Raw genomic sequence first — 25,639 nt, forward strand, 5'->3', positions numbered from 1 at the left:
CAGAATGATAGGGGTTCGGCTATTTAGTGTGCGTGACCTTGGGTGTTGAAATAAGCCCGCAATATTATGCATGACCCGGGTCACCGACACACTGCGCTTTATGTAAAGTTGCAATCAAACATGACGTTTAGAGAATCAAAGTCTCGTCCCAACCGACTACATGATAGTTTTTACCATCATCTATTCGCTGATATGTTGATAAACAATCGATGTCCTGTGTCAGAAACAGTCCTTTCAGTATTTTCAGTGCGGTTCATGAAATTCGGTTTAACTCATTCTTGTTTTTTTAATGACAATAAAGCTCTTTGATTTGATTTGATTTATGACCCGTTTGGTTTTGCTCTGCTGCCCATTACGCAGACGCAAATAGGAGCCAATGAACAAATAGCTTTCATCTCTCTGTATTTATCAAGTGGATACTGCATATAAACCTCATAGTAATGCGCCAGGCTATGCTTATACATTTTTTTTATTAAACCAGCGGGAGGTTTACAAGTACTTACAAGTTTTGATACATATTTTTGTTTTCATTGTATGGTACAGGTTTATGGTGTATAATTGTTAATAAATAGATTTTTAATTAAACGGAGCACATCATCTAGTGCCACATAGAAGTGTTTTTGGTACTTGTGTATTAACCGGGGCGCCCATCACATCGCATACCACTAATTAAGGAATGCGATGGGATCCAATTTCCGGTCGCACAGACCCGCACTGTGCGATAAAATATGGCATGCGATGCAATATTAAATTGTACAGGCACCCTGATGGGTGATTACTATGTTAAATGCACCCCCATTGTTAACGCCACCCCCACTATCAACGGCCACCCGAATCGTGGCGAGCGGCGGTGGTACGCGTCCTGCGACCTTTTCATACCCCCACTATCCACGTCGGCGTGGAGTTGATTTTAGATAGTGTGGCGAGCGCAGCAAGCCCCGCGAGGGGACGCGGAATACATGTAAAGTAATATGCGTCCCCTCGCCACGCTTCGGGTGGGCATTGATAGTGGGGGTGGCGTTAACAATGGGGGTGCATTTAACATAGTAACCACCCCATAGCCTGTACAATTAAAAATGCGATGCGACCAAAACAATATCCTACGATGGAAATCTTGGGCGCACAGATAATACACAAGTCCTTTAGACTGGCATAGGCTGGCATACCTCCACTATTGTGGCAGCTGATAAACCCGTCTACTAGCTCACTAGCTGCTCTAGCGCCATATAACATACAGCAGTTTCCTGTCTTTTCTGCTAAAATTGTAATGATACTGTACCATTTCCAATCACAGCTCAGATGAGTGACTGCAATGATGAACTACTCACTAAAGTAACAACAATCTGTAAAGTGAAAGTTTTCAATAAGAGAACTGAAATGGCTGCTTGCTTGGGACCCACTTATATATATGTGTGTGTGTGTGTGTGTGTGTGTGTGTGTGTGTGTGTGTGTGTGTGTGTGTGTGTGTGTGCGCGCGCTTGTGTGTGCGCACGTTTTAAGGTGGCATCATATAGATAGAGCACAACAAAAAGCCAGATGATGGGCCTGATTTGATTGTGGCTCTGTGCAACAGTGTCCAACAGTGGGTGGACAGGGGGCGGGCGCTTGGGGGTGCCCAGTGTTTCCTGGGTATGCACACAAAAACTGTGGGTGCACCCAGGAAAACGCACCCACAATTCAACGACAGTACTGTATATTGATGTTAAAAGCTCTTTGCACTGTTGTGTGAGTATTGACGGACGATGATCTGTCCCTTCCATTCCCACTTCCAGCACTTGTTCCAGCTGAACACCAGGTTGCTCACAGTGCTTTGTGCCCTATTTATACCCCTTTTTATACACCAAAATCCTGGATCCGACCCGGTATTTGGAATACGGTTCCAAGCCAGGTCGGATACAGGATTTATGGTGCCGGCCCGCAGTGTAAACAGGGGTGGTGCTTAGAGATGACATCTCCAAGTGCCGGGGCACCAGACCACCATGCTGGGGGCAAGCCCACCACCAAGGTAATCTGCTGGACTGCCCGAGCCTCCGTGCACCCCCCTAGCCCCCTTCCGCAAGGTGAATGGATGCTGCACACAGGCACCGATTCACCTCCTCCCTGCCTCCGCTGCTGTCTGCACAGTACAGTAGCGGAGGCTGTGTGCGCCCCCGCCCAACCTCCATACTGACCGCAGGCCGCTGCGGTCCGGAGGCTGGGCATCCCCACGGCTGTAAACGGGAGCCGGGTCAGACAACCCGGCATACCAGTTTACACTGCCCGTGTTCCACCCTGGTCAGGACCTGGGTAAAAGTCCTGTGTAAATGGACCGCCACTGACCCAGGTCCACGAGTGAAAAACCTTGGTTTTTGCGACGTTGTAAAAGGGGTATTATTCTTTAGAATTGTTCCCTATTAATTCTTCAGTGTCATTGTGCTATTCTATAGGTAGCATACACCACACACATAAGCCACATGAATGCACTGCTGGTATGATTATTAGTCAGAGGAGTCGCTGGAACGGACTATTATGACCAAATTGAAATTCATATTGAAGACATATGAAAAGTGCCGAATATGATGAAAGTCCAGCCATCCTTATTAGAGAAGGGAGTGCGTGTATCAATTACATAAAATGTAATAATCCCAGAAAGACAGTCCGGACACTGGATAAAGTCACACAACATTTTCTGCTTTTCTGCAGCCGTCTGCCAGTATTAGGAATACGTTGTCTTTGCTGTTATCCTTGACATTGATTACATCATTTTACACCAATATTTATTTCTTCTGCTTGTAAAGCCGAACTTTCTGTACATGAGCAGTGATAGATACAGTACAGTGATTTACATATATACCCCACACACCAAGTATATAGTATTACTGCGCACCGATCACATTACCGAGAGAACTGCTATAGGTTCATACCACATAATGGATGCCTTTACTTTTTTGCACTTTACAAAACTACATCAATATCACTGTTTCAAGCGCTATATATGTAAATATTTTTTTTAGAATATAATAAATTGTAATAATGTCAAAAGTTATACAGAATGAATTCCTTTATAGTAAATGTAAGTTTAGTTACATTGTTTCACCGACATTATCTAATATCAAGGTGGCAGCTAGGATGTCGCTTCTTGTTATGTATGAATATGAATGGTGAGACGTATTCAGAGCACATTTCCTGTTCTTGCGACTTTACATCTGTTTCCTGGATTTAGAGAAAGTAGCGATTCGCACCTCTTCATTATAACCTTAAATATAGGATCCGAAAGTGACAGGACAGGCTCAATAACAGCCCCTTGTCTACCGATACATAGCACCTGGCTGTCAGGTTCATAAGACACCTACTTTTAGGGCAAACTGGCAGGAATGCTGACAATCTTCAGGGTAAACTGGCTAAAGAAAATATACAGTGTGCATGTAGTGTGTAGTGAGTATGTGTATGCGTGTAGTGTGTATGCGTGTAGTGTTTATGTATATGTGTATGTTTATGCGTGTAGTGTGTATGCATGTAGTCAGTATGTGTAATCGTGTAGTCAGTATGTGTATGCGTGTAGTGTGTATGCGTGTAGTGTGTATGCGTGTAGTGTGTATGCGTGTAGTGTGTATGCGTATGTGTATGCGTGTAGTGTGTATGCATGTAGTCAGTATGTGTATGCGTGTAGTGTGTATGCGTGTAGTGTGTATGCGTGTAGTGTGTATGCGTGTAGTGTGTATGTGTATGCGTGTAGTGTGTATGCATGTAGTCAGTATGTGTATGTGTGTAGTGTGTATGCGTGTAGTGTGTATGCATGTAGTGTGTACGTGTATGCGTGTAGTGTGTATGCGTGTAGTGTGTATGTGATGATAGTCTATGAGGAAGAATAATGGTTGCACTGATGCCAAACGAGCTGGAAACTATAGTGTTAAAAAGTGAAGTCATTAGTATAAATTGATAGTGCATGGCCGCATGTAACCAGAGATTCCGAACGCCATTCTTCCTGGAGATTAAGCAAAAGTGAAAACTTTCATTTACAGGCCAAGCATAGAAGCTACAACACAGCATTAGAATCTCTATTTGAAAAAAAAAATGCAATTAAAAAGGGACAACTACAGAATTCTAACACATTTTATTTTCTTCCTCTCCCCAATAACATCCCCGCCTTACGCTCTCTGAAAACCCAGCGAGAGTCTCTTATCACTGCCGTCTCCATTCTACGCCTATCTGGACGAGCCACAGCCCCTGCAATACATACAATTACATATTCTAGAACCGAAAAGACCACCTGGGCCAATCAATCATGTTCTACACAGATTATGGCACAGACGGTATGAAGGATGGATAGTAGGAACACAAAGGAGGATTGGTCTGCACCGGAAAATACATATACTGAGAGTTTCTTTCATTGACACGTCCACTAGAACACACACTGTTAATTAAATAACTGTTAGGTCCAAAAATAAAATGTGCCTAGCACATGAACAGAAGCGTGACAAGTAGTCAGTGTGGCTAACCTGATCATCTATCCATCTTGTATTGAAACCTCGGGGCACTCAGGTTGCAGGCAGTTGCGGGTGATCGCATATTGACTTGTCTAACACAAGTACAAACTTGCCTATGGTTTCAAATCCATTGTTGAATATGTCATTTTCTTCCACATTTATTTCGGAATCACAGCACTTAAGCCTTATACTGGATTTCTTGTGGTTTTTTTCTCATGTTCAAGTAACTTTTCTTATAAAATTAGCCTCAGTGTGAGTTTGTGTGACTGCTTGTGTGACTGTTTGTGTGACTGCTTGTGTGACTGTTTGTGTGACTGATGGAATGAGATGCTTGTATAATGTTCTCGAATGGCAGCACAGTCAGTGCCTGATTAACCAATAGGGCGCCAGGACTGGAGGGCACTTGGCACGTTGCAGGTGACAGCTAAAGAGTAAAACGAAGGCCTAATTTATTCCATGCTTGTTAGATACCACCCATCCCGATGTACTAGGGGGGTAAAGTTATTAAGGTGACTGCCATGTGGCAGTGCCAATGTTACACCTACTGATGGAATCATTACTTCATGTACATTGTGCTACAAACGCAGGGTTTTTAAGGGAGGGGGGGTCCAGTTATGCGAAGTGCTGGTTTTTGCCATGTTTTGAAACTTCTCACCAACCAGACCTAGTGCCTAGTCACTTGCTGATGAACTTGTTACTTTGGATCACCCCTTGACCCTCCCACTGAATCTGCAGGAGGACGTCGGACGGCTCCTCAGGTCAGTCGGCCTCACCTAGTTAGGGCAGGGGCAGAAAGGGTTCAGTTCAGGGCAGAAGCGGAGCATAGGGCCTGCTAGGGCAGGGGGGCAGCCCAGGCAGCCCACACAGGGCTGGATCTCTGCTAAGTGGGGTGGGCGGCGGAGGGCTCCGTCAGGAGTCAGGACACTGGGACTGGGGTCTGGTGTCAGCCTGCCCTATGGAGAACATAGAGTAGGAGGGCCCTGCTAGTACAGGGGCCCCTCAGCTGAAAGAAGAAGTGGAGCCACAGGCCCACACGGGGCTGAAACACTGCACTGGGGTGTCAGAGCCTAGGGCTCAGGATACTGGCACTGGGACAGGATGGCCACCACCATCCTGGTGTAGTGTCAGCGGCTGCCAGGGTGCCTTGTTGTGGAGAACAACCAGCATAAACAGGGAATAATAGGGAATAAGGGGTTCACATACCCCGGGGTGCTGCCTCACCCCCCACTTCCAGCACCTGGATCTAAGCTAAGCCGCAGCACCCAGAGACAGCAGCTGTAAGACCTGCCTCTTCACCATCATCATTTGCAATTATTACTATAAACACTTGCTCCTTCCCTCCCTTCTCCCTCCAGGGGTTGGAGCGGCTGTCTGTCAATCACATGCTGCACCCCCTGCCCGGCTCAGCAGCAGCAGCTCCACAGCAGCCGCATCTAGGAGACAAGGTCCAAGAGGCGCTATATTCACATACACGCCCCAGCTTTCTCTCCCGGCGGCGCACAGCATGCACAGTCTCAGCATCGATGAGTCAGTGACGCCGGCTGGTGATGTGCGCTCGGCAGAGGAGGAGACGAGGTGCAAGGTCCCCGCATTGGTAACCTGGGAGCAGAGCTGTGTGTGCCGACTGCTGTTGCTGTGAATGTGCGGCAGCAGATGGTGGCTGCAGACTACTGTATAGACCGAAACAGAGCTGAATGTCAGGGGGGTTTCCAGGTACTCTGAACCCCCCCTGCGTGCACCACTGCGCTGGGCAGTCTAAAGCCAAAGTCTCCTTCACCGGCCACAAGCGTTAGATCCTACATGCCAGTTGTATATCCCTCATTACATGCACATGGTCAGTACGAGTGGCGAGCCCCTGAGCGCCCATACACTGCATGTGTATTAACCTAGGGCCCCTGCCCTGGCCCTGAGCACAGTGGCACAATAGTTGGCTTGCTGCCTCACTGTACTAAGTTCTAGAGTTAGATTCTCACATGCTTTGTACTCACTGATCCACTGGACACTCCCCGAATAATCAGAAGTATTGATTATAGATATATCTATGTTCTCTATAATGACAATGGTACCAGAGGAGGTCCCAATATGGTGGACACAGATTACTGTACTAGGTATACAAGAGAATTTGAGGCCTGGGACAGGTTCATTAATCTATTACCACCACTGCGTTCACACGTATACAGTATACTCTTCATAAACAACATGACATATAAGACATATGTTCTGCAAGGAGACCACGGCTACCATTGGTCCTGTGTTGGGACTATACAAGCCTATCTGATTTTACATGGAAGCACCATGGTAATGTCTCTGGGCAGAATGTACTAAAGGTAAAATGTGGTGATATCTTCAGAACCCGCCATGTTATTATTGGTTTGCTGCAATCCCCAGTAATCCTTATTTTCCAGAGCTCGGCCTTATAGGCAGCGCCAGCTGTAGCTGATGTTCCCTATTATCTTCTGTCCTTTGTATCCCCAGCCGCTTACACATACCCAGACCAATGGGACTGCCGGGTCATAACCCAGAAGTCTTCACTGTGTAAAGGTCAGATTATTTTAGGAGAATAAATGCTGCTATGCATGGGGTAAGTGGTGGGGTGTATTGCATACAATCGGGGATTACACGGGGGTTGCACCTGCGCCCATTGTTGCAAAGTTCAGATCTTAGGTATTTTGCACAAGTACATAACCCATACTGCATGTGTGCGAGTGTGTGTGTGTGTGTGTGTGTGTGTGTGTGTGTGTGTGTGGAGAGGGGGCAGATAAGAGCTCCATGGGTGCCACAAGCCTCCAGATGTTTGGTGCTTTGATCAGATCCTCGGACCACAACTGCAGCAGGAGGCTTCTTATAAATGAACCTACTGTATCTGCGGAATTACCATATCACTGCTGCTTACAACTCCAACCGTACCTGAATGACCTCCCGCATGCAATGCATGATACATCCCACCACCTATGTGTATAAAGGTTTACACCAGTGGTTCCCAATCGGTGCGCTGTGACACCCTGGGTGCACCCTGAGGGACTTACCGGGGTGCCCTGGGTTGGTGGTCCATGACCCTTTCAAATGATTTATGTAATAGGTAAATTATGGACAAACAGCAGTGAATCCTGTCCCTTACCACATACTGGAACTGACCCTAACAATGGAGGGATTATTAACTTCATTTAACAGGTTTTATTTTATTTTGTCAAGGAGAAACTTTTGGCCTAAGAAAAGACATAATGGCTACATTTAGTATATTTATGCTGCTAAATGCTACTGATGAACTTATGGTTCAGTGACAGATGATGTAGTTAACGTTGGTGACTGGTTCTATGTTGAATATTATGCAAAGATTTGCACCCGTGAGAGACCAAGGACATCAGAGATGATAAATACATAGTAAGCACAATGTAGCAAGCTGGCAGCAAATAAAATGCCCATCACCACCAGCTGAAACATTTTATATATCTTCACAGTGCAGAAGATAAACAGGCCTACAGCATACAGCATACATCACAACCCATTCCTGTAGGGACAACAGGCTCTTTATCTGGACTTCACTCTTAATATACGATTGGCGTCACCAGTGTTGATTTAATTACTACTAAAGGAATTTCAAAATGTACGATTGTAATCAGATAGAGATTATTTTCTCCCTCGAGGAATGAATAAATTCAGGGGAAATGTATCATAGCGGCACTTACAAAAGTGGGTGGCTGGGTCCGAGGATGCAGGTATGTTGGGAGACTTGCCAGAAGGATCAACCAATTTTTGGAAGCTTCCCGGCCAATCTGGGAGAGCAGCCAAGTATGATATAAACAATAAAATGTAACAACACTAAAGCCCCCATCCACTACAGATAACCCACCATCTCAACCAGCAGCTCCCGCGCTGGAAGATCGCTTGCGAGAAATAGTTTGTGGCTGGCTGTGGGATCCAATGGATCCTTGCTACAGCAGTGACGATTTCCAGCTCCGATCCAAAGTGCTCAGGACCATGCATCGGATTGGAATTGGAATTAACATGTGATTTTTGCCATTTTTCATCAGATTCCTCAGCCCGATGCCTCGGAGCTAGATAGAAAGTGCCCAGATCGCGCAGGTGAATGGGAGTGCACTAATTAGCACCTATCCTATATGATATTGTCATTTTTAAGATGTGGAATTTCAGCTTTTCTTTTGTGTGTGATGCATTTAAACTCCTAAAATGTAGTATGAAATGTAGAGTCACATGGAATGAGCTAAGTGCACTGTATTCCCAGGATCATGGTAGGAGGCATACTGTAGATTCTATTGATTTTTAGGATGAGGCCGTGTTTTATTCTTGTAATTGGGCACTTTTAGGCGTATTCCACTTCCATTCTCGCAGTTCTAATGAGGTAAATGAGGTTGTGCCACTTGAACTGTGCAATGGAAACAGATAGGTTACATGAAAAAAGCATTATTCCATTTATAAATGACCAAGGCTTTAGATTGGTAAATCATGGGCACAACTAATTTAGCCATAGCTTATTATACAGACGGTTAACCCCGGTTAAATGTTGGTTTTACAACAAATGATATAGTTTGCTTACAAAAGAAAAGAAAACGTAGTTATATATGAACTTCCTCTATTTCCTCGGAACTATACACTGTACTTACAATAACCAACTCATTGAACTGTACTGGATTGTCTGATACTATGGTGCAAGAATTATATAAAGTCCTGAGACATTGAGAAATAGTGCAAAAATGTAAACGATATAATTGTATTTGCTTTATTCCACGTGAAATACTTCTCAGCCAAGTGTCGCCAATTCTCCAACCCTAAGTGTTTGAGGAATGTGTGTAAGCAAACAATCACTGCAATAAGTGACACACTATAAGCACCGGGGGTAATAGTCTGTGACTGTACCTGGAGAACAGCCTCCGACAGTATAATTATGTGACATTGCCCATTTTACTGTCTACGCCTACGCACAGGTAAAATGACTGCTATTGTGCCTGTGAAGGCCCATGCTTTATTGTGTTCTTCACAAGCACCTCTCACAACAGCAATGCCCCCTTTATGTATCTTCTAAATTCCACATTTGGGTTGTCACATACATTGTAAATCTGAAAGTAAATACGTTCTGTTATGTCACATACAATATAAATACAAAGTAGTGCTGTTTAGTGCACTAAAAGGGTCATTTGTCCTCTGTACAGCTCATATTAAAATTGTTTAACTACAAATGGAATCAGACATCAGTTGAGGTAATTCACATGTTGAAAACATTTTTTTATTTTAAAAAGGGTATTTACATTGGACACATTGCTGGAACAGTAAATGGCTATGCCACAGTCTGGCACTTCATTGTGAGAAGAACACATGTACACCTTATGAATAAATGATTATAGTACAAGATGAGGGAGAACGGGGGGGAGCAGATGAATCCAGTGGTGGGGGAAGATATGTGCTAACAATGATAAGTATTGAGGAGCGAACAGAGGTCTCTCTGTATAAGGAAACCGCCTCCTAGCATTACGTACTCCTCAATACTATCTAACCCAGAAGAGTTCGCGGAATATGTAAATAACCACATACGAGGAACAGAGCACAGAATAACACACACAACCCTACAGCAATATCTGGGAATGCCGGGTACAGCAATGCAAAATATACCAATCTGTCAGATCTAGAAAGAAGAATATTCATTAAATAAGGAGATCAAATGAACTGGGATGGATAGTACATAACAAGAGCAGAGGAATATCCCCATTACAAGCAGACTAGATGAGACTAGACAGTAGTGACACAGAACCAGCGGCCAAGACTACAAAGACCAGAATGCATTGCAAGCATAAGCACAAGGATATACTAAATGGTCAGGACCAAGCTGTACTAATGTCACTGGAAGTGACAAATCTCTCCCCCATTTGTGGATCACACATCTCGCTGTCTTTTCCTTTCCCTCCCTTATTTTACTGACATGCACCTCTCCCCTCCTCCTCCTCCTCCTCTCCCCCCATCTAGGTCAGTCACTTCCTCTGTCTGTTTCTGCTCCACATGCCCTTTTTCCTCTGTCATCCCAGCGGAAATCACAGACTGAACAAGAAAAATGACTTTCATGGATTGTGCATCTAAGCTGTCAGTTCTCTGCTTCATGCAAAACACATTCCCCAGAAAATCATCATTAATAGACTCAGCTCCCCGTGTGTTATGTACAATGTAACACGTGTATCCCGCAGTCACAGCTCGCTACAACCACAGCACAGCATGTAATACACTATAACATTCACTATGAACACCACTGACAGACCATACAGTACGTGTGACATCTATATTCCGAGGCGGATGGTGTCTGCTGGCAGTTTGTACCCACAGTGATACAAACACACCGCTATACGCTGGCACCACAGGAATGTTATATATAGGTGCCGCATACATACACACCGCTATACGCTGGCACCACAGGAATGTTATATACAGGTGCCGCATACATACACACCGCTATACGCTGGCACCACAGGAATGGTATATATAGGTGCTGCATACATACACACCGCTATACGCTGGCACCACAGGAATGTTATATACAGGCGCTGCATACATACACACCGCTATACGCTGGCATCACATGAATGGTATATACAGGCGCTGCATACATACACACCGCTATACGCTGGCACCACAGGAATGTTATATACAGGCGCCGCATACATACACACCGCTATACACTGGCACCACAGGAATGTTATATACAGGCGCTGCATACATACACACCGCTATACACTGGCACCACAGGAATGTTATATATAGGTGCCGCATACATACACACCGCTATACGCTGGCACCACAGGAATGTTATATATAGGTGCCGCATACATACACACCGCTATACGCTGGCACCACAGGAATGTTATATACAGATGCTGCATACATACACACCGCTATACACTGGCATCACAGGAATGTTATATACAGGCGCTGCATACATACACACCGCTATACACTGGCACCACAGGAATGTTATATACAGATGCTGCATACATACACACCGCTATACACTGGCATCACAGGAATGTTATATACAGGCGCCGCATACATACACACCGCTATACACTGGCACCACAGGAATGTTATATACAGGCGCCGCATACATACACACCGCTATACACTGGCACCACAGGAATGTTATATACAGGCGCTGCATACATACACACCGCTATACACTGGCACCACAGGAATGTTATATACAGGCGCTGCATACATACACACCGCTATACACTGGCACCACAGGAATGTTATATACAGGCGCGGCATACATACACACCGCTATACACTGGCACCACAGGAATGTTATATATAGGCGCCGCATACATACACACCGCTATACGCTGGCACCACAGGAATGTTATATACAGGCGCTGCATACATACACACCGCTATACACTGGCACCACAGGAATGGTATATACAGGCGCCGCATACAAACACACCGCTATACACTGGCACCACAGGAATGTTATATACAGGCGCTGCATACATACACACCGCTATACGCTGGCATCACAGGAATGTTATATATAGGCGCTGCATACATACACACCGCTATACGCTGGCACCACAGGAATGTTATATACAGGCGCTGCATACATACACCGCTATACACTGGCACCACAGGAATGGTATATACAGGTGCTGCATACATACACACCGCTATACACTGGCATCACAGGAATGTTATATATAGGTGCTGCATACATACACACCGCTATACACTGGCACCACAGGAATGTTATATACAGGCGCTGCATACATACACACCACTATACACTGGCATCACAGGAATGTTGTATATAGGTGCTGCATACATACACACCGCTATACACTGGCACCACAGGAATGTTATATACAGGCGCTGCATACATACACACCACTATACACTGGCATCACAGGAATGTTGTATATAGGTGCCGCATACATACACACCGCTATACGCTGGTATCACATGAATGTTGTATATAGGCACCGCATACATACACACCGCTATACACTGGCACCACATGAATGTTGTATATAGGTGCCGCATACATACACACCGCTATACGCTGGTATCACATGAATGTTGTATATAGGCACCGCATACATACACACCGCTATACACTGGCACCACATGAATGTTATATATAGGTGCCGCATACATACACACCGCTATACGCTGGCATCACATGTATGTTGTATATAGGTGCTGCATACATACACACCGCTATACACTGGCACCACAGGAATGTTATATACAGGCGCTGCATACATACACACCACTATACACTGGCACCACATGAATGTTATATATAGGTGCTGCATACATACACACCGCTATACACTGGCATCACATGAATGTTGTATATAGGTGCTGCATACATACACACCGCTATACACTGGCACCACAGGAATGTTATATACAGGCGCTGCATACATACACACCACTATACACTGGCACCACATGAATGTTATATATAGGTGCCGCATACATACACACCGCTATACGCTGGTATCACATGAATGTTGTATATAGGCACCGCATACATACACACCGCTATACACTGGCACCACATGAATGTTGTATATAGGTGCCGCATACATACACACCGCTATACACTGGCATCACATGTATGTTGTATATAGGCGCCGCATACATACACACCGCTATACACTGGCATCACATGAATGTTGTATATAGGTGCCGCATACATACACACCGCTATACGCTGGTATCACATGAATGTTGTATATAGGCACCGCATACATACACACCGCTATACACTGGCACCACATGAATGTTGTATATAGGTGCCGCATACATACACACCGCTATACGCTGGTATCACATGAATGTTGTATATAGGTGCCGCATACATACACACCGCTATACGCTGGTATCACATGAATGTTGTATATAGGCACCGCATACATACACACCGCTATACACTGGCACCACATGAATGTTGTATATAGGTGCCGCATACATACACACCGCTATACGCTGGTATCACATGAATGTTGTATATAGGTGCCGCATACATACACACCGCTATACGCTGGTATCACATGAATGTTGTATATAGGCACTGCATACATACACACCGCTATACACTGGCATCACATGACTGTTATATATAGGCACTGCATACATACACACCGCTATACACTGGCATCACAGGAATGTTATATATAGGCGCTGCATACATACACACCGCTATACGCTGGTATCACATGAATGTTGTATATAGGTGCCGCATACATACACACCGCTATACGCTGGTATCACATGAATGTATTATATAGGCACCGCATACATACACACCGCTATACACTGGCACCACATGAATGTTGTATATAGGTGCCGCATACATACACACCGCTATACGCTGGTATCACATGAATGTTGTATATAGGTGCCGCATACATACACACCGCTATACGCTGGTATCACATGAATGTTGTATATAGGCACTGCATACATACACACCGCTATACACTGGCATCACATGACTGTTATATATAGGCACTGCATACATACACACCGCTATACGCTGGCAGCACAGGAATGTTATATATAGGCGCTGCATACATACACACCGCTATACACTGGCATCACAGGAATGTTGTATATAGGCGCTGCATACATACACACCGCTATACACTGGCATCACATGAATGTTGTATATAGGCACTGCATACATACACACCGCTATACACTGGCACCACATGTATGTTGTATGTAGGCACCGCATACAAGCGACATGTCATGGACACACATATACACAAAGAATGACAAAGGAAGGTCCCTGAATGAGTAGAGGACGGACGTACCTCTGTGGTCACCATGTACCATCTATACTGTGCTTCTCTCCCGTCTGTGCTCTCCCCCAATCTGTCCCTTACACACAGCTGCAGGCTGCTGCTGCTGCTTCTCTCTGTCAGTTTCCTCCCATCAGCATCTCCTCCTCTGACCTCTCTCTTCCTCCACCCCCCTCCATTTCCTCGCTCCCTTCCTCCCATCCTCCTCCTGCAGGGTGTCATAGTGAATACTGTAAGCTTCCTCTCACTGGGGGACTCGTACTAAGAGCTATGGTAATATAGTATAATATAGTGATCTGTAGACGCCCAAGCAGTTATACAGTATATGAACATGTATTTCCAGCCTTCTGCAGACGTCACACATGTAACATGATATATGTCCTGTTCATGGTAACAATCATACACCCTACATCTTCTTTCTTCTCCCAAATAAAACGCCCTTTACAAGGTTATTTGGGTCAGTTTTAGCAGTTTTCTTGTTGCCTGTAAAACTGACAAAGGGGTGACGCTGACATTGTGGGCAGACCAACAGCGGGTATGGTCACTCACTGGTTTGTCTGTAACTTCAAGGTATATGGCAACAATACTATCAGTAATAATGCCAGTTGCCAGTCATAATGCCAGTTTCATGCTGTGCAAAGTGCAGGTGATAGGCAAATCTGTTATTATAAAACAGAGCAGAAAGCCCAGGGGTGGGCAATGGTGGCATCACAAAATGGTAAAAGGTCTCTGCAGTTACACAGTACAGATGATGCCACCGTAAGGAGATGTTTTCCAGCTGATTATGTGACTTTATTTGCATAGAGAAAAGATAAATACATTCCAGTACCTGTCACACAACCAAGACATGAGGTCACAGGAAGCCACAAACATGGTGCATTGCTTGTCAGAGATGTGCTATTGTGGTCATTGCACCAGACATTATACTGAAACAATATTACTTTAATGAGAAGTATAGGAGTCATCACTACACAATGCGCCTAGGAGATCATTCCTGCTCCGTAAGTGGTGTCCATTCCGCTCCCCACATCGTCACATCATGGCCCCACTCATTTTCATCATTCTTCTCACAGGCCTCTGTCTCTGGTACAGGCATGGCCGCCGAGAGGGGAGGGGAGCGGGTACATTTTACCGGGGCCCGGGCCTGTGAGGGGGCCCTGGTCCGGAGACACACATTTAGACAGCGGTTGCCCATGTGTAGTGGTGGGAGCGGGGGCCGGAGCACGGGTGGGAGAGGGGGCGGGCGCTGTATAATGGAGGAGTAGGAGAGAGAGGTCAGCTGTCACTCACAGTGTGTGCAGTGGCAGCGGCCAGCGGCAGCAGTCAGCCACCGCTACAGAGCTTCAGCGCAGGCAGGAGAATGCTCGCTGCTCCTGCTGTCCTGACTCCTCTGCGCAGCTCAGCTAGGCGTCGGGCGATAGGAAGATCTGGCAGGCAGGAGCTAACAGAAAATTACTGCCCACATGCCGGGCTACAAAAAGATGGCTGCCGTTGACCAATAGGGAGCCTGGTTTCCTTTCAATCACAAGAGTGAAAAAAGGGGCGGGGCTTATCGGGGCTGCTGCCTCTGAAGGAAGAAGAGAAGCTGTATCCTCCTGTGATCTAGAAGAGAGACTGACTGATCCATGGATTGGAGGAGAGAGCCAGAAAGGTAGAGGGAGTGCCTGCTCCTCTCCTCTTGCACATACAAACAAGATTTTGTATATATTGATTGTTGTGTATACAAATTATGTGGAAAAAAATTGCTGCCAGATTTTTGGCAAGCAAAATCCTACATGAGGATTTTTTTTTTAATTAGCCTGTGGATTATTGTCGATGCTGTGTGTAAGTGCAGGGGGATAGCGTAGTGTATGAGGGGAGTGTGTCCAGGTTAGAGGTGATAGTATAGTGTGTGTGGCAGTGGCCTAACAAGAAATAATGCGCCCCCCCTGCCAGGAAAATTATGGCACCACCACCACCATGACTGGTACAGATATACCAGGGTGGCAGGGGGAGGCGAGGTGGTACTCCATACCTATGGGTGCGGCAAAGGGGACAGAAGGGTGCCGGGGGACCTGGTGCGGCGTCCGCAGTGCCTGGGAACTGAAGTGCTGAGAGCGGACACTGCAGATGGAGAGAGGCGGCAGAGTTTCACAATTCAAAAGATAGGCCGCTGAGTGTGCGCTCTCTCTCAGCGGCCTCGGCTGACACTGCCTCCGTCCACAGTGTCCGCTCTCAGGGCTTCAGTTCCATGACACTGTGGCGCTGTTGCTTTATGCCGGGGGGGGGGGTGCGTAACAATAGCGCCCGCAGACCCCTGGCGCCCACACTTAGTCTGCGCCTCCCCGCCGTCGTGGGGTCTGCGGAGCTATAGTTACACCACTGGTGTGTGGGGAGCAGGTGCAGGGATAGCTGTAGTATAGTGTGCATGGGGAGCGGGTGCAGGTTTAGCGGTGATAGTATAGTGTGCGGGGAGCGGGTGCAGGGTTAGCAGTGATAGTATAGTGTGTGTGTGTGGGGAGCAGATGCAGGGTTAGCAGTGATAGTATAGTGTGCATGGGGAGCGGGTGCAGGGTTAGCGGTGACAGTGTAGTGTGCGTGGGGAGCAGGTGCAGGGTTAGCAGTGATAGTATAGTGTGCATGGGGAGCGGGTGCAGGGTTAGCGGTGACAGTGTAGTGTGCATGGGGAGTGGGTACAGTGTGCGTTGGGAGTTGGTGAAGGGATAGTGACTGTATAGTATGTGTGGGGAGCGGGTACAGGGTTAGCGGTAGGGTTACTAACTCATCCCTTTAATCCGGGACACATATTAATTACAGGTTAAAACCAGGTGAAATGGAGTCTTGAAGTCAGCCAGCCACAGAACCTGTGTAATTAATATGTGTCCTGAATTAAAGGGATGAGTTGGTCACCCTAGTTAGCGGTGACAGTATAGTGTGCAGGGTTAGTGGCAGTATAGTGTGTGTGGGAAACAGGTGCAGGTTTAGGGGTAGTGTGCGAAAGAAGCAGGGTAAAGGGTAGTGTAGCGTGTGAGGAAAGCTGGTGCAGGGTTAGTGGTACTATAGTTAAGGTAATGTGTGGGGAGCAGGTGCAGTTTTAGAGGTAAAGAGTTAGGGATAGCACCTGTCCTGTGCCTGGTCTATGGACAGAACTGCAGGTGAGCTATTAAGGACTAATTAGTTTAATTGGAAAATTTAATTTAATTAGTCGTTAATTGCATTGCAGAGCAAGTGCTGACCGTTTTTTCTTAAAATATGGATTTTAGGTTTAAACTGAGCTGTGTACATAGCTTTACACTAACACTATACTGAGCTGTGTACATAGCTTTACACTTACACTATACTGAGCTGTGTACATAGCTTTACACTAAAGGGCCCCATACACTAGGGCGACTTGTCCTAAGGACAAGTCAGCCCCGATTTCCCCCGGAAGCTTGATAAGATTTGGCACTTGATGTGCCATTTTTTACATGTGATAAATCGGATGCGATTTATCACATGTTAAAATCCAGGGAGCTGCAGGGGAGCTAGCGGTCCGTGGGAGCGGGGAGCGGTCCGAGGGGGGGCGGGAGCGGCAGAAACAGGCTGGGAGTGGGGACCGGCAGGAGCAGGCTGGGAGTGGGGACCTGTCCAGGGGAGCGGCACAAGATGTAGTGACAGGCAGGGAGCGGGGACCGCGGCGCAGTGCAGAGCAGAGAGACCGGGGGCGCAGCGGGAGAATAGAAAGAAATCCTATTCAAAAGACTGGGCGCCACTGATTGGCTGGGAACTCAGCCAATCAGCAGCCGCCCAGTCTTTTGAATAGGATGGTTTCTATTCTCCCGCTCGCCGTGGGGACCGCAGAGCAGCGGGAGAATAGAAACCATCCTATTCAAAAGACTGGGCGGCCGCTGATTGGCTGAGTTCCCAGCCAATCAGCAGCCGCCCAGTCTTTTGAATAGGATTTCCACCTATTCTCCCACCGCGCCCCCGGTCTCTCTGCTCTGCACTGCACCGCGGTCCCCACTCCCTGCCTGCAGCTACATCTCGCGCTGCTCCCCTGGACCGGTCCCCACTCCCAGCCTGCTCCTGCCACTCCCCCAGACGGCTGCACATGATTTATCTTATGTGCAGACCGTCCGACATCCGGATCTGATCCGATGCGCATCGGATCAGATGTCATACCATACGCAATTTGGCCAATGTCACTCGATTTCTCGGCCCAATCCTCCAGAATCGGGTGAAATTGGGGCCAAATCGCGTAGTGTATGGGGGCCTTAACACTATACTGAGCTGTGTACATAGCTTTACACTTTAACTATACTGAACTTTTGGGGTTATTCAGACCTGATTGCTGGGCTACTAATTTGCAGAGCCCTGCAATCAATCATATGCTGCCCAGTGAAATCTCACCCCATGGAAGATGAAAAACCTCCATATAAGGATGCAATGTTAATTATGGGCCAGTGCTCTGGACTGCCCCCAGGCCAAAAGTTGCCAGCCAGCGCCTGCTATGACCGGATGAGCTCGCTGCTCAAACTGATCCATTAACGCTGTCTGTTCTGCAAGTACATTTGTCTGCACTTGGTATATTTGATGCATCAGCTCAGACTCTGTGGTCTTATTTGCGAATATTTGAAAAGTTCCTTGCGTGCAGCACCTTTAGTATAGTGTATGTATGTATGTATGTATATATATATATAGAGAGAGAGAGAGAGAGAATGATATCTCCATCAATGCAATAACTGCCACTCAGTAAGCACCAACCTTGGAAGCAGTGGCATAACAACGGATTGGGGGGAGCCAGCGCCGGCGGAGTCTGCGGGGAGCGCCCTCCATGGGGGCCCTGGAAAGTTGTTGTACCGGGGCCCATGATTTCTCTTGACTGCCCTGGGTACAGGCCGGGTTAGACACGAAGACGCAGGGAAAGGATCAAAGGTTCAACACTGTCTAGACAAGCAGTCAAAAAGATTGTCACCAAAAGGTCGACATGCACAGTGTTATTGGTGTCAACATCATGCACAAGCTGTTAAGCTACGTAAACATGGAGCAATATGATCGCTGAGCAATACTGGCTTAATATTGGGGCAGTACGGACGGTGTAATGGTTACATTACTGCCTCACAGCGCTGAGGTCATGGGTTCTATCCCCACCATGTGTTATATATACAGGGCAGTACGGATGGTGTAATGGTTAAATTACTGCCTCACAGCACTGAGGTCATGGGTTCTATTCCCACCATGTGTTATATATACGGGGAAGTACGGATGGTGTAATGGTTACATTACTGCCTCACAGCACTGAGGTCATGGGCTCTATCCCCACCATGTGTTATATATACAGAACAGTACGGATGGTGTAATGGTTGCATTACTGCCTCACAGCACTGAGGTCATGGATTCTATCCCCACCATGTGTTATATATATGGGCAGTACGGACGGTGTAATGGTTAGCATTACTGCCTCACAGCACTGAGGTCATGGGTTCTATCCCCACCATGTGTTATATATACAGGGCAGTACGGACGGTGTAATGGTTAGCATTACTGCCTCACAGCACTGAGGTCATGGGTTCTATCCCCACCATGTGATATATATACGGGGCAGTACGGACGGTGTAATGGTTACATTACTGCCATACAGCGCTGAGGTCATGGGTTCTATCCCCACCATGTGTTATATATACAGGGCAGTACGGATGGTGTAATGGTTACATTACTGCCTCACAGTGCTGAGGTCATGGGTTCTATCCCCACCATGTGTTATATATACGGGGCAGTACGGATGGTGTAATGGTTACATTACTGCCTCACAGCGCTGAGGTCATGGGTTCTATCCCCACCATGTGTTATATATACGGGGCAGTACGGATGGTGTAATGGTTACATTACTGCCTCACAGCACTGAGGTCATGGGTTCTATTCCCACCATGTGTTATATATACGGGGAAGTACGGATGGTGTAATGGTTAGTATTACTGCCTCACAGCACTGAGGTCATGGGTTCTATCCCCACCATGTGTTATATATACGGGGCAGTACGGATGGTGTAATGGTTAGTATTACTGCCTCACAGCACTGAGGTCATGGGTTCTATCCCCACCATGTGTTATATATACGGGGCAGTACGGATGGTGTAATGGTTACATTACTGCCTCACAGCACTGAGGTCATGGGTTCTATCCCCACCATGTGTTATATATACGGGGCAGTACGGATGGTGTAATGGTTAGTATTACTGCCTCACAGCACTGAGGTCATGGGTTCTATCCCCACCATGTGTTATATATACGGGGCAGTACGGATGGTGTAATGGTTACATTACTGCCTCACAGTGCTGAGGTCATGGGTTCTATCCCCACCATGTGTTATATATACGGGGCAGTACGGATGGTGTAATGGTTACATTACTGCCTCACAGCGCTGAGGTCATGGGTTCTATCCCCACCATGTGTTATATATACGGGGCAGTACGGATGGTGTAATGGTTACATTACTGCCTCACAGCACTGAGGTCATGGGTTCTATTCCCACCATGTGTTATATATACGGGGAAGTACGGATGGTGTAATGGTTAGTATTACTGCCTCACAGCACTGAGGTCATGGGTTCTATCCCCACCATGTGTTATATATACGGGGCAGTACGGATGGTGTAATGGTTAGTATTACTGCCTCACAGCACTGAGGTCATGGGTTCTATCCCCACCATGTGTTATATATACGGGGCAGTACGGATGGTGTAATGGTTACATTACTGCCTCACAGCACTGAGGTCATGGCTTCTATCCCAACCATGTGTTATATATACTGAACAGTACGGATGGTGTAATGGTTACATTACTGCCTCACAGCGCTGAGGTCATGGGCTCTATTACCACCATGTGTTATATATACGGGGCAGTACGGACGGTGTAATGGTTAGCATTACTGCCTCACAGTGCTGAGGTCATGGGTTCTATCCCCACCATGTGTTATATATATACGGGGCAGTACGGACGGTGTAATGGTTACATTACTGCCTCACAGTGCTGAGGTCATCGGTTCTATCCCCACCATGTGTTATATATATACGGGGCAGTACGGACGGTGTAATGGTTACATTACTGCCATACAGCGCTGAGGTCATGGGTTCTATCCCCATCATGTGTTATATATACAGGGCAGTACGGATGGTGTAATGGTTACATTACTGCCTCACAGCACTGAGGTCATGGCTTCTATCCCCACCATGTGTTATATATACAGAACAGTACGGATGGTGTAATGGTTACATTACTGCCTCACAGCGCTGAGGTCATGGGCTCTATTCCCACCATGTGTTATATATACGGGGCAGTACGGACGGTGTAATGGTTACATTACTGCCTCACAGTGCTGAGGTCATCGGTTCTATCCCCACCATGTGTTATATATAAGGGGCAGTACGGATGGTGTAATGATTAGCATTACTGCCTCACAGCACTGAGGTCATGGGTTCTATCCCCACCATGTGTTATATATAAGGGGCAGTACGTATGGTGTAATGATTAGCATTACTGCCTCACAGCACTGAGGTCATGGCTTCTATCCCCACCATGTGTTATATATACAGAACAGTACGGATGGTGTAATGGTTAGCATTACTGCCTCACAGCACTGAGGTCATGGGTTCTATCCCCACCATGTGTTATATATACGGGGCAGTACGGATGGTGTAATGGTTACATTACTGCCTCACAGCACTGAGGTCATGGGTTCTATCCACGCCATGTGTTATATATACGGGGCAGTACGGACGGTGTAATGGTTACATTACTGCCTCACAGCGCTGAGGTCATGGGTTCTATTCCCAACATGTGTTATATATACGGGGCAGTACGGATGGTGTAATGGTTAGCATTACTGCCTCACAGCACTGAGGTCATGGGTTCTAACCCCACCATGTGTTATATATAAGGGGCAGTACGGACGGTGTAATGGATACATTACTGCCTCACAGCACTGAGATCATGGGTTCTATCCCCACCATGTGTTATATATACGGGGCAGTACGGATGGTGTAATGGTTAGCATTACTGCCTCACAGCACTGAGGTCATGGGTTCTATCCCCACCATGTGTTATATATACGGGGCAGTACGGATGGTGTAATGGTTACATTACTGCCTCACAGCACTGAGGTCATGGGTTCTATCCACGCCATGTGTTATATATACGGGGCAGTACGGATGGTGTAATGGTTACATTACTGCCTCACAGCACTGAGGTCATGGGTTCTATCCACGCCATGTGTTATATATACGGGGCAGTACGGACGGTGTAATGGTTACATTACTGCCTCACAGCACTGAGGTCATGGGTTCTATTCCCAACATGTGTTATATATACGGGGCAGTACGGATGGTGTAATGGTTACATTACTGCCTCACAGCACTGAGGTCATGGGTTCTATCCACGCCATGTGTTATATATACGGGGCAGTACGGACGGTGTAATGGTTACATTACTGCCTCACAGCGCTGAGGTCATGGGTTCTATTCCCAACATGTGTTATATATACGGGGCAGTACGGATGGTGTAATGGTTAGCATTACTGCCTCACAGCACTGAGGTCATGGGTTCTAACCCCACCATGTGTTATATATACAGAACAGTACGGATGGTGTAATGGTTAGCATTACTGCCTCACAGCACTGAGGTCATGGGTTCTATCCCCACCATGTGTTATATATACGGGGCAGTACGGATGGTGTAATGGTTACATTACTGCCTCACAGCACTGAGGTCATGGGTTCTATCCCCGCCATGTGTTATATATACAGGGCAGTACGGGTGGTGTAATGGTTAGCATTACTGCCTCACAGCGCTGAGGTCATGGGTTCTATTCCCACCATGTGTTATATATACGGGGCAGTACGGACGGTGTAATGGTTACATTACTGCCTCACAGCACTGAGGTCACGGGTTCCATTCCCACCACAGCTCTAACTGTTTGGAGTTTGTATGTTCTCCCCGTATTTGCGTGGGTTTTCTCTGTGTACTTCAGTTTCCTCCCACAATCCAAAAATATACTGGTAGTCTAATTGGCTTCCGACAAAATTAACCCTAGAATGTCTGTGTGTGCATGTACATGTGGTAGGGAATATAGATTGTAAGCTCCACTGGGGCAGGGACTGATGTGAATGTTCAAATTATTCTCTGTACAGCGCTGCGGAATATGTGTGCGCTATATAAGAAACTGTTAATAAATAAATATTGCACAGCAATCATAGTGCTCAGTGTCCTGTTTTCATCAGTGACCAGAGATGGTCGCTGATAAAAATGAGACACTACCTGCTCCTCCAACCAGCAATCTCCCCAGGGCTGTCACGGGGGAGCGCGTCCGGCGACCGTCGCTCCTCTGAAAACGCACCGCATGTACAGGACTTCATTGGTATCGACACCTGAGCATATGACCTCCCAATTAGTGCACTGCCTAAAGTAAAGTAGAACGCCAATGGCTTAAATCTCGTAATATGACTGATTTCCTCACATATAAGACTAGCTACCACTCCTACTGCAATGCTTTGGACTCTGCCATACAAACATATTTCCAATCTCTCATCTCTTCTCATGCCACCAACCCTAAGCGACTTTTTAACACATTTATGTCTCTTCTGTACCCTCCCCCTCCTCCCTCACCGGCTACCATCAGTGCACAAGAACTTGCCTCCTACTTTAAGGACAAGATTGATAACATCCGAGATGAAATGGTATGCTCCACAACCTCTAACCCTCTTTCTTCCCCACCTGAACCCTCTGGCACTTTCTCTTCATTTGAGCCCACAAATGAAAAGGAAGTATCCGCACTCTTCTTATCCTCCTACTCTACTACCTCTCCTCTTGATCCTATACCTGCACAAGTCATTAAAAATCTATCTCCTGTGCTTATTCCAACCTCAACTAAAGTCTACAATCTCTCTCTTGATACTGGTACTTTTCCTTCTCTGCTCAAACATGCAGTGATTACTCCCATTCTGAAAAAACACAATTCTAACCCTAACTCTCTCTCTAACTACTGTCCTATCTCTCAGCTCCCATGCCTCTCCAAGCTACTGGAGAGACTTGTCTACTCTCGCCTCATAAACTTTCTTAACTCTCACACCCTCTTAGACCCACTTCAGTCAGGCTTTCGTTCCCAACACTCCACTGAGACAGCACTGACTAATATGGTGAATCATCTTATCAAAGTCTAAAGGCCATTACTCACTACTTATTCTTCGATCTTTCTGCTGCATTTGACACTGTTGATCACACTCTTCTCATACAAACACTGCACTCCCTAGGTCTTAATGATACAGCCCTTTCCTGGTTCTCATCTTACCTATCTGAAGTGTTCACTTCTCTGACTACCTCCTCTTCACTACCTCTGCCAGTCGGAGTTCCACAAGGCTCAGTCTTAGGTCCTCTGTTTTTCTCAATCTATACTTTATCTCTTGTCAAACTAATCAGCTCTTTCGGATTTCAGTATCAATTGTATGTGGACGATACTCAAATCTATCTATCAACCCCAGAGTTGTCACCAGTGGTCTTGGGTCGAGTCTCTGAATGCCTCTCTGACATCTCATCTTGGATGTCTTCTCGTCAACTCAAACTCAATATTTCCAAAACTGAATTACTTATATTCCCACCAGCCAAGAACTGTAACGTGCGTGGGTGTATACAGCGATGGTGGTGGGCTGAGCCCTCAGCCGGGACCGCTGTTTAGAATGGCCACGGCGAAGCCCAACGCTGACTCTGTTGGCCATCCTGGACAAGTGACCGCAGGCTGCAAGGTGCTAGGCTTCTCCTTTAGTCGCCGCGTCTGAAGGAGCGAGTTAAGCCCGCTCCGACCAGGTTTTATGTTGGGACAAACCCACGGCGACTGTCAGGGACTGGACCAAAAGGAAGATCTAACTACCAGGGCCTAACTGAACAGAACACCCTACCTAACGGCACCTGACCAAGGACGGGGAGTGTGACCGAGTCACAGGCACTGGTACTACCAGCAAAGGGGTACCCCAAAACGGGTGTAAATCCCCTAGCGTGAGCCTCTCCGGACCCTGGAGAGCCAGGCAATGCAGGAACAGAACAACTAAGGAATAAAGGGCAGCTCGCCCACAAAGTAACGGATAAAGAACCGGGCTCCACTGGAGCACTTACATGACCGGATAGGAAACTCCAGTGGCAACAGATGGAGAAGTGCACGTCTGGAATAACTTGGCAGGACCAGATGACAATATCGCTGACCAAGGAATGACTGCCGGACCGGCGGTACGGCACGGGACCGGTGCACGGCAGCTGAACAGCAGGGACCGGGACACCAGAGAGCAGCAGACCCTCTGAGGGGAAACAATATCACCGGCGGGGCTGTATTAGGTCAGCTCCCTTAAAAGGGATGTGCTGGCCAATCA

General features: G+C 46.7%; 2 protein-coding genes across 5 annotated transcripts in view; one reads left to right on the forward strand and one right to left on the reverse strand.

Annotated features, from left to right (window-relative positions):
* Window positions 1–25,639, reverse strand: part of SIPA1 (signal-induced proliferation-associated 1) — a 106,227-nt gene that overhangs the window by 65,619 nt on the left and 14,969 nt on the right. For 2 of the 4 annotated variants that reach the window (XM_083165548.1, XM_083165551.1), the window contains exon 1: window positions 14,285–14,438. The exons of the other annotated variants lie outside the window; for them this stretch is intronic. The gene's annotated coding sequence lies outside the window, so the exon portion shown is untranslated. Of the gene's footprint in view, window positions 1–14,284; window positions 14,439–25,639 lie in introns of those variants that run through there. 4 annotated transcript variants of the gene reach the window in all.
* Window positions 15,825–25,639, forward strand: part of LOC146046301 (solute carrier family 35 member F3-like) — a 56,789-nt gene continuing 46,974 nt past the window's right edge. The window contains exon 1 of the mRNA XM_083165553.1: window positions 15,825–15,923. The gene's annotated coding sequence lies outside the window, so the exon portion shown is untranslated. The remainder of the gene's footprint in view (window positions 15,924–25,639) is intronic.

This window comes from Crinia signifera, chromosome 11 (assembly GCF_055691185.1).
Source record: "Crinia signifera chromosome 11, ASM5569118v1, whole genome shotgun sequence".
Classification (NCBI taxonomy): domain Eukaryota; kingdom Metazoa; phylum Chordata; class Amphibia; order Anura; family Myobatrachidae; genus Crinia; species Crinia signifera.